We start from the raw sequence: 7,708 nt of genomic DNA, 5'->3' as shown, positions 1-7,708 counted from the left end.
TGAACGTCTTTCCATGTGCTTATTGGACATTCGTATAACTTCTTTGGAGAAGCATCTTTTCAAATACTTTGTCTATATATAGATATATAGATACACACATACACACACACACACACACACACAGACATATATATATAGGTATGCCCCCCCAACACATATATATATTTTTGAGACAGGGTCTCACTCTGTCACCCAGGCTGGAGTGCAGTGGTGCAATCATAACTTACCAAAGCCTTGACCTCCTGTGCTCAAGCAATCCTCCTGCCTCAGCCTCTCATGTAGTTGGGTCCACAGGCACATGCCACCATACCCGGCTATTAATAGTTTTTTTTATTTTTGTAGAGATGGGTCTCGCTTTTTTGCCTAGACTGGTCTTGAACTCCTGGGCTCAAACGATCTTCCTGCCTCTGCCTCCCACAGTGCTAGGATTACAGGCATGAGCCACCATGCCTGGCCGTTTGTCTACATTATAATTGGGTTGTCTATCCATCTTTTTATTATTGTCTTGTAAGTATTCTGTGTATATTCTGGATACTAGACCCATTTTCTTGATGATGTCCTTTGAAGTAGATGTGGGTTTTAAATTTTTGTGAAATACAGTTTATTTTTTCCTAGGTTGCATGGACTTTAGGTCGTATGCTCATATCTAAGAAACCGTTGCTGGATTCGAGATCACAAGGACTTGCACTTGTGTTTTCTTCTTTTTTTTTTGAGACACAGTCTCACTCTGTCACCCAGGCTCGAGTGCAGTGGTGCGATCTCGGCTCACTGCAACCTCCACCTCTTGGGTTTAGGCGATTCTCCTGCCTCAGCCTCCGAAGTAGCTGGGATTACAGGTGCCTGCCACCATGCCCGGCTAATTTTTTTATTTTTAGTAGAGACAGGGTTTCTCCATGTTGGCCAGGCTGGTCTTGAACTCCTGACCTCAAGTGATCTGCCCGCCTCGGCCTCCGAAAGTGCTGGGATTACAGGTGTGAGCCACTGCACCCAGCCCTATGTTTTCTTCTAAGAGTGTTGTTGTTCTAGCTCTTACATTTAGGTTTTTAAAATCTATTTTGAGTTTAATTTCTGTATATGGTATGAGGTAGGGGTCCAGCTTCATTCTTCTGCTTGCGGATATCCAGTTGTCCTGCATAACACCATGAAATGATAAAATTATAGAAATGGAGAGCAGATTAGTGGTTTCTGGGAGCTCAGGAAGGGTCTGGGTCTGGTGGGAAGGAAGGGCCTGTGTTTATAGAGGGGCAGCGCGAGGCATTCTTGTGGCTGGAAACACATCAGTGGCAGCGTTCTGGTTGCAGTATTGTACTATGGTTTTGCCATGTGTTACCAATTGGGGCAAATCGAATAAAGGATAACATTGGGCTTCTCTGTATTATCTATTTTTTTTTTTTTTTTTTTTTGAGACCGTGTCTCACTCTGTTGCCCAGGCTGGAATGCAGTGGCGCGATCTTGCCTCATTGCAACCTCCGTCCCTGGGGCTCAAGCGATCCTCCCACCTTAGCCTCCTGAGTAGCTGGGATTAGAGGCTCACATCACCACACCTGGCTAAGTTTTGTATTTTTAGTAGAGATGGGGTTTCACCATGTTGGCCTGGCTGGTCTCAAACTCCTGACCTCAAGTGATCTGCCTGCCTTGGCCTCCCAAAGTGCTGGGATTACAGGTGTGAGCCACTGTTCCTGGCCTCTCTGTATTATTTATTATATGTGTATGTGAGTCTATAATTATCTCAACATGATAAGTTTAATTGTAGAAGCAATGCAATTCACTGTGAAAGACTTTAAGTATACAGAAAGCTACAAAGAAGAAAATAGAAACCACTCAGTTCCTCCCCCTGAGCAGATCTCTGTTATTACTGCCTGGGCAGGAAGGAAAGGACACATTCCTCCGGGGGTGACCAAAGGGAGGACCTAAAGGTGACAAACAGGCTTGGACAGTAGTTCGCACCTGTAATCCCAGCTACTCAGGAAGCTGGGGAAGATTACTTGAGGCCAGGAGTTCAAGACCAGACTGGGCAACATAGCGAAACCCTGTTTCTACAAAAAATATAAAAATTAGCCAGGCATAGTGGTGCATGCCTGTAGTCCCAACTACATGGGAGGCTGAGGCGGGAAGATCTCTTGAGCCCAGGAGTTTAAGGCTACAATGAGCTGTGATCATACCGCTGCACTCCAGCCTGGGCAACACAGCAAGACCCTGTCTCTCTAAAAAAAAGTGTCAAACAGGAACCAGACTCTGGGATGCTTGAACTGGGGGGTCCACCTTAGAGACAAGGAAGAAAGACGTGGGAGTCTCAGATATACAGAACAAAGAGGGCTACAGTGAGCGGACCAGGGCCTCAGTGTATCTTGGGCACATCCGTATCTCTGCAGTGGCCACCATGGAGGGAATGGAAGCTGTGTTCTCCTGGGGCACATCTTCAGCGGCCCTAGGGCAACATTAAACATCATTTATTCAATCAGCAGATATTTATTGGATGCCCCGCACCAGGGAGACAGCATAAGAAGACATGTGCTGCCCCCGGGATGCCACTGGGCTGTGAGGGTATTGTAATTGAGGCGAGGGTCGTTGCCATCATGACTGAGGCCCATATGAACACAAGGAGGGCCCAGGAGCTCTGTCAGTGACCTGCTAACCATTCCCACGTTGCCGCAAGAACCAGCAACCTCTGTCTGGGGTGTTCTCGCTGCGGAAGCCACTGCAGGGACAGGCTGGATGTGTAGGAGGTGATGCCCCAGGAGCAGCCCTTGGCCGATGATCGGGGGGAGGTATGGGTCAGCACTTCTGCCCCCTCGTCCTTTGACGGGGATGACTCTGGGCCGTGTTCCCAGTAGGACTGAGCCCCTACTGCCCACAGGGGCCACCTTCTTGCTAATGTCCTTCATCCCAGCTGTCCTTCCTCGCCTCACTTCCCCACTCCCTCACAGGGCTTCCTGCATCACCTCCCCCAGAAAACACTTGCACTCAATCCTTGCCTCAGGCTCTGCTTTTGGGGTGAGCTCAAAATAAGACAAGGTGAGCAGATCCCATCTCACCAGTCAGGGAGGAAGCGCCATCGGAGCAGAGACTTGAAGACAATTCCAGGAAACCTGGCAATGAAAGGTGAGGCCAGAATGCCAGGGCACAGGCACAGCAGGGGTGGACAGTCTGGAGGTGACAGGTGGGGGCATTCCGGCCACATAAGCCAGTTAGGGTGGCTGGGCTGTGGTGTGGGCACAGCTGGGCTGTGGCGTGGGCAGCCAGGATCACTGGAGGATGAAGCGGATGGCAGAGAGCATGGGAGGCTTTGGGAGGCTGCCAGGGCATCACATTTGTATGGCTAAAGCCTGCACCACAGCCAGGTTCAGGGTACATTCGAGAAGGCCGTGAAGCCTTGGGCCCCCTGGCCCTGTCAGTGGCTGGAGAGGACAAGTCAAGGCAGTGGCCGCAGCAGCCCGTGACCACAGGCTGCATTTTGGAGAAACCACTCCAGCTGAAGAATGTTGGATGGAATAGAGTGGCGAGAGTGGACACGGGAAGCCAGCTTGGAGGCTGCAGCAGGAAACCTCGTGGGGGATGATGGTGTCTGGACCTCGGTGGTGGTGGCAGTGGCTGTGTTCCAGTTGCGTGGGGGTATTTGGCTCTGTTGTCTACATCTGTGCAGGTGTGCTCTTGGGGAGTGGTACCTGAGGCTGCACCACATGTCCTGATTAACCCAGGGACAATATCGTTGCAGCCTACGCGGGACCACGGCTTCCATAGACGGACCCCAGGCAGCCCTCCGCCTGCAGGCGTTGTCGTGAAACTTGGCATTAGGAGCCACAAGAGGGCACTGTTGAGAGACTTTAGCATAGAAGCCCCAAAAGGCCAGGGCTGGAGGGGGCTTCAGTTGCCCAGGTCAGCCCTTGGTTTGTGGGAGAGGGAGCTGTGACTTCCTGGACCTGATGAGGCCAGGGGAGGTGAAATGTGGGGTAACTGTTTAAAGGGTTTTGGAGAAGATGCTCCTGTTGTCTGCACCCTGGACTCAAGTCAGGAGCCCAGAGAAACACTCTGTCCCTTCCTCCCCGTCTCCCCTCCACCCAGCCACACAGCCCTCCCTTCCTCCTCCCCTGCTCCCTTCCTTTTTCCTCCCCTCTGCCTCTCTTCCCCTCACTCTGCCCCAGGCCATTAACTGGGTAATGACCACACAGCCCAGCTCTGCCCAGTGGAACTTTCTGCGATGGTGGAAAATTTGGTCTGTACCGTCTGGTTCAGGAGCCATGAACCACATGTGGCTGGAGTCCCACTGGCCCAGCCAGGCCGCCATGGCAGGTGGAGGCACTGCAGTCTGCCCAGCCCAGCCCAGTCCAGGCCTTGGTGGCTTCTTGGGCTGCTCCTGGCAGTGCCTGGCCCCACCTTCTGAGAGCTCTCTGGTGACCCATGTGCCAAGACTTGGGACCTGGGAGGGGCCATGGGGACACTGGTCCAATCACCTCATTCACAGATGGGGACACTGAGGCCCAGAGAGGGCCATGCCCTGTCCCAAGCCGCCCAAAAGCTGGTGGCAGTTGCGAGACTTGGCCTTGGCTCTCCTGCAGCCCATCCAGGCCACCTTTCCTTTGGTGGCCTCCCCGTTCCAGGTGCTGCCTCTGCACTTGTCCACTCTGGGGAGACTCTTTCCAAGCCTCCCGGTTAGAGGAATTGCAAATGGGTTGTGCTGCCTGGGCACTATAGCAAAGACCCCTGAGGCTACCCAGGCCCTTGAGGAAGCACCTCTGTGATCACTTAGTGATGTTTGGTCCAGGCTGGGCTGAGGCTTAGTGGTATGAGTGTCATGGAGCTTTTGTAGCTGTCCCAGGGACTCTTGCCATGCTTGACACCTAACAGGTGCTGCATAAGTACTTGTTGATTTTGGATACCTGATGTTTTCTCTGGTGGGCATTGCACTGGGGGGTCTGGGAACCCTGGGAGCCCACCGGGGCACTTGGAAGCTTCCTGTTTTCACTTTCGTCATTTCCAAGAGAGATAGTGCTGTTTGAGGCCCCCTTTTCTTTTTTTTTTTTTTTTGAGACAGAGTCTCGCTCTGTCGCCCAGGCTGGAGTGCTGTGGCGTGATCTCAGCTCACTGCAAGCTCCGCCTCCTGGATTCACACCATTCTCCTGCCTCAGCCTCCCGAGTAGCTGGGACTGCAGACACTCGCCACCATGCCTGGCTAATTTTTTATATTTTTAATAGAGACGGGGTTTCACCGTGTTAGCCAGGATGGTCTCGATCTCCTGACCTCGTGATCCGCCTGCCTCGGCCTCCCATAGTGCTGGGATTACAGGCGTGAGCCACTGCGTCCTGCCGAGGCCCTGTTTTTATGTTAAAACAACAAACCTTCAGGCCAACCCACGAGCAGTGGAAGGGGCAGCATTCCAGAGGAGGCCAGCTTGGCATTCCGGATGTGGGGGATGTCGTCTCAGCACCAGCCAGGCAAGTGTGTCCTTCCCAGCACACTGGCAGGGTGTGAGATTCCAGAAATCACAGGACACCAGCTCCCTGGTCCCAGGTGGGGAGCAGGAGGTGGCAGAGAGCAGGTGTCCGCGTGCGTCTTCGGCCACTCTACCCTGGCCGACAGCACGGGCTTTGGGCGGTGGGAGATCCTGGGTTCTGGGGTGCTTGCAGCGCCAGGCAGAGTCCCCTAGGAGGTGATTGTGAAGCACAGCTCCTCGCCAACGTGAGCTTCAGGAGCCTCAGCCCTGCACCCCCAGCTGACCTCTGCTCTCTGTCTGAGCAAGGCCCCTCACCTACTGCCCTTTATACTACCTTCTCTCCTTCCTCCCAGAAACCATTCTGCCTATAAAAACAGGTATATGAATCTGAAATTTTTTAAAGGGGCAAAGATTTAAAAAAAATCTAACCACAATGCATTTTCCCTCTTCTCTGCTCCGTGTTTCCTGTAAACTTGTAGTTGACCTAAAGGTTTGATAGACTTGCCTGTCATATTTTCTGTAAGGCGGCTTCCTGGGCCGGGCTCTGTGCCCGCCATGCATGTGTCAGCAGGCTCGCGACGCTGTTGGCCTCACTCTTGAAATGCAAAGACTGACCAGGAGGCCCTGGCAAGTCAGCCCGAGCCCAGCAGACCTTGCCCATGGCTTTAGCATCCCTTGGTGATCATGAACTGGATACACTGTTTCACTGGGGGCTAACAGAATAGGACTCAAAAGCTTTTAGAGCTGGGCACAGTGGCTCATACCTATTATCCCAGCTCTTAGGGAGGCAGAGATGGGAGGATCGCTTGAGCCCAGGAGTTTGAGAACTGCCTGGGCAATATACTGAGACCCTGTTCTCCACAAAAAGGTGTGTAGACTCCTGTGGTGTAATGAACATTCAGCAGACTCCTCCCCTTAGATAAGGGAGTGTGTATAAATTCCTGTGGTGTAATGAACCTTCAATAGGCTCCCCCCTAGATAAGGGAGTGTGTGTAAACACCTGTGGCGTAATGAACCTTCATCAGGCTCCTCCTCTTTGCTGTCTGTTTCTGACATGAACTGTGAGCTGAATAGTCTGGTTCACATCCTGATTCCACAGCTTACTGTGTGTTGGATCTCTGTGCCTCAGTTTCCTCATATTTAAAATGGGGATAATAATAGCTTCTACCTCATAAGTTTGCTGTGATGATTTAATGAATTAATAATTATAAAGCACTTTTAACAGTGCCTGGCAGGCAAGTGCTCAGGAAGTGTTTGATAAATAAATGACTAAATTGTTGGTATTTACCATTGAGGTGCATTGTTTGCTGTGTGTGTTCGTGAATGGTCCTGGACTCTGAATATTGTGGTCCATGTTGCACGTGGCCCAGGGGATGGTGAAGGGCAGTGTTCCGGACAGCCCTGTCGTTGGACTGCTAATCTGACTCTCTTGTTTTGGTTTACGCATTTTACGAGGTGCCTACTATGTGCTAGGGGACGTCCCAGCACCTCATGGGCTGCTGACAACCAGTGTGAGGCCTCTTAATTGGCTTCTAACATAACTGCACTCTTCCTGAGCTGTTTAATGGCCTTGGGTAACGAGCTCTCCTCATCTCAGTATTTGTTTAATGCTGTATTCATGGTCATAAATAGTGGCACCATTACTTTCAGGAGAACTGTAATGATGTATGTGTTTGGTGAAGTTTCCAGCTCCTGACCCTTAGGTGCTAGATCTGTTCGAGGCCATGTGAAATGTTTTGCGTCACTTGCAAGAAAGAAAAAAGAGGTGCTGTTTTTCCTCAGAAAAGGAAGAGGCATTTTACAGCCAAACCTTGTTTGACTGTAGAACATTTGTCAAAGACTGCAGAAAACAAAGATGGACATTTCTAGTACTTCTCCTAAAGGAAGGAGTTGGACTTCTTACAACCAGAACAATGATTCTGTTCCTCTATTTGCTAATCTGTTCATCAATACCCTCATCCACTCATCCATCCATCCGTCCACCCACCTATCCATCTGTTCACCATTCATCTACCTATCCACCCATTCATCCTTCAGTCACTCATTCATCCATCCACTGACCCATCCACTCAACCATTCACCCAGCCAGCCAGCCAGCCACCATCCATTCATCTGCCTATCACTCATCAACCCACCCACCCATCCACTCAACAATTCATCCACCATCCTTTCATTTACCCCTCCATTTGCCCACCTACTCACCCACCCATCTACCCATTCATCCATTCATCCATTCACTCACCCACACTCTCATTCACCCACCCACTCATCTGTTC

The sequence above is a fragment of the Pongo pygmaeus genome, chromosome 18, assembly GCF_028885625.2.
Source record: "Pongo pygmaeus isolate AG05252 chromosome 18, NHGRI_mPonPyg2-v2.0_pri, whole genome shotgun sequence".
NCBI lineage: Eukaryota > Metazoa > Chordata > Mammalia > Primates > Hominidae > Pongo > Pongo pygmaeus.
Note: the sequence above shows the minus strand (reverse complement) of the source record.